The sequence below is a fragment of the Cucurbita maxima genome, unplaced genomic scaffold, assembly GCF_002738345.1.
Source record: "Cucurbita maxima cultivar Rimu unplaced genomic scaffold, Cmax_1.0 Cma_Scf02035, whole genome shotgun sequence".
Taxonomy (NCBI): Eukaryota; Viridiplantae; Streptophyta; class Magnoliopsida; order Cucurbitales; family Cucurbitaceae; genus Cucurbita; species Cucurbita maxima.
Window position 1 is genome coordinate 1 of NW_019274051.1, and position 2,927 is coordinate 2,927.

The window sequence follows — 2,927 nt, forward strand, 5'->3', positions numbered from 1 at the left end:
AGTTGGTGAAACGCGACGCCAAACCTGTTGCTGAGTATGCCCGTACCATTAAAAAAAGCTATGTGACCAACTTCTCTCTTTTCGTGATAGTCTCTTTGAGACTCCTTCATACAACAAAAAAAGTTGCTTTGGCCGAGTGGTTAAGATGTGTGCCTGCTAAGTACAATGGGTTTCCCCGCGAGAGTTCGAATCTCTCAGGTGACGAATAACTTCCTTTTTGCTCGTTGCCTCACCAACGCGGAGAGGTTTCCACACTATTACGTATTACGAGAAAATCTTTGTTTTCCTCTTTAACCGATATGGAGTAAGATAAATTTTGCGCACGGTATAAATGACATTCAACACGAGTTTCAAAAATTCCCAGTTATGTACAAACAGGAAAAAAAGGCACAAGACATGTTGGGCTATATTTGTCATTTCCCAATATTTGAGGTTTCAAGAAATTGAACGGCGACAATAAGCTAAACTTTTTATGGATTAAAAGACATACAACACGAGTTTCAGAAATTCCATGTTATTTACAGTAGGAAAAAAAGGCACAAGACATGCTGGGCTATGTTGATGGAACAATCGTTCTACCACCTTGCTTTGAACAAGAAACCTCCTCAACACTCATCACCAAATATTAGGCACAAGAAATGTTGGGCTATGTTGATGGAACAGTTGTTCTACCACCTTGTTTTGAACAAGAAACCTCCTCAACACTCATCACCAAATATTAGGCACAAGAAATGTTGGGCTATGTTGATGGAACAGTTGTTTTACCACCTTGTTTTGAACAAGAAACCTCCTCAACACTCAACACCAAATATTTGGCGTCAAAAGCAATCGACCAACGGCTTCTCTTTCTCCTACTCTCCTTTCTCACCGAGGAAGCAATTGTTGTCGTCGTCGTTTCTCTCTGCCACTGCATGTGACGTTTGGCTCGAGTTGGAAACTACATTCAACCATCATTCGGAAGCCCGTAAACTAAAAACCAAGGATGACTTGCAGTTGGTGAAACGCGACGCCAAACCTGTTGCTGAGTATGCCCGTACCATCAAAAAAAGCTATGAGACCAACTTCTCTCTTTTCGTGAGAGTCTCTTTGAGACTCTTTCATACAACAAAAAAAGTTGCTTTGGCCGAGTGGTTAAGGCGTGTGCCTGCTAAGTACATGGGGTTTCCCCGCGAGAGTTCGAATCTCTCAGGCGACGAATAACTTCCTTTTTGCCCGTTGCCTCACCAACGCGGAGAGGTTTCCACACTATTACGTATTACGAGGAATTTTTTGTTTTCCTCTTTAACCGATATGAGATCTGTCACTTCCCATCGGGAAATTCCATGTTATTTACAGTAGGAAAAAAAGGCACAAGACATGCTGGGCTATGTTGATGGAACAATCGTTCTACCACCTTGCTTTGAACAAGAAACCTCCTCAACACTCATCACCAAATATTAGGCACAAGAAATGTTGGGCTATGTTGATGGAACAATATTAGGCACAAGAAATGTTGGGCTATGTTGATGGAACAATTGTTCTACCCCCTTGTTTTGAACAAGAAACCTCCTCAACACTCAACACCAAATATTTGGCGTCAAAAGCAGTCGACCAACGGCTTCTCTTTCTCCTACTCTCCTCTCTCACCGAGGAAGCAATTGTTGTCGTCGTCGTTTCTCTCCGCCACTGCACGTGACGTTTGGCTCGAGTTGGAAACTACATTCAACCATCATTCGAAAGCCCGTAAACTAAGAATCAAGGATGACTTGCAGTTGGTGAAACGCGACGCCAAACCTGTTGCTGAGTATGCCCGTACCATCAAAAAAAGCTATGTGACCAACTTCTCCCTTTCCGTGAGAGTCTCTTTGAGACTCTTTCATACAACAAAAAAAGTTGCTTTGGCCGAGTGGTTAAGGCGTGTGCCTGCTAAGTACATGGGGTTTCCCCGCGAGAGTTCGAATCTCTCAGGCGACGAATAACTTCCTTTTTGCCCGTTGCCTCACCAACGCGGAGAGGTTTCCACACTATTACGTATTACGAGGAATTTTTTGTTTTCCTCTTTAACCGATATGAGATCTGTCACTTCCCATCGGGAAATTCCATGTTATTTACAGTAGGAAAAAAAGGCACAAGACATGCTGGGCTATGTTGATGGAACAATCGTTCTACCACCTTGCTTTGAACAAGAAACCTCCTCAACACTCATCACCAAATATTAGGCACAAGAAATGTTGGGCTATGTTGATGGAACAATATTAGGCACAAGAAATGTTGGGCTATGTTGATGGAACAATTGTTCTACCCCCTTGTTTTGAACAAGAAACCTCCTCAACACTCAACACCAAATATTTGGCGTCAAAAGCAGTCGACCAACGGCTTCTCTGTCTCCTACTCTCCTCTGTCACCAAGGAAGCAATTGTTGTCGTCGTCGTTGGTCTCTCCACTGCACGTGACGTTTTGCTCGATTTGGAAACTACATTCAACCATCATTCGAGAGCCCGTAAACTAAGAATCAAGGATGACTAGCAGCTCGTGAAACGCAGCACCAAACCTGTTGCTGAGTATGCCCATACCTTTAAAAAGGGTATGTGACCAACTTGTCCTCTTCCTTGAGAGTCTCTTTGAGACTCTTTGATACAATAAAAAAGTTGCTTTGGCCGAGTGGTTAAGGTGTGTGCCTGCTAAGTACATGGGGTTTCCATGCGAGAGTTTGAATCTCTCAGGCGAAGAAGAAACTTCCTTTTTGCCCGTTGCCTCTATGCGTTAAACTTTTCATGGATTAAGAAACTTCCTTTTTGCCTGTTGCCACTTCCTTTTTGCTCGTTGCCTCTACGCGTTAAACTTTTCATGGATTAAAAGACATACAACGAGTTTTAGAAATTCCATGTTATTTACAGTAGGAAAATAAGGCACAAGACATGTTGGGCTATGTTGATGGAACAATCGAT

General features: G+C 42.8%; 3 non-coding genes across 3 annotated transcripts; all 3 read left to right on the forward strand.

Annotated features, from left to right (window-relative positions):
* Positions 1-122: 122 nt before the first annotated feature.
* On the forward strand, positions 123-204 carry TRNAS-GCU. The gene has a single exon. It is a non-coding gene; the product is annotated as a tRNA-Ser (tRNA).
* Positions 205-1,113: 909 nt separating this feature from the next.
* On the forward strand, positions 1,114-1,195 carry TRNAS-GCU. The gene has a single exon. It is a non-coding gene; the product is annotated as a tRNA-Ser (tRNA).
* A 676-nt stretch (positions 1,196-1,871) lies between these two features.
* On the forward strand, positions 1,872-1,953 carry TRNAS-GCU. Its single transcript has one exon. It is a non-coding gene; the product is annotated as a tRNA-Ser (tRNA).
* The last annotated feature ends 974 nt before the right edge of the window (positions 1,954-2,927 follow it).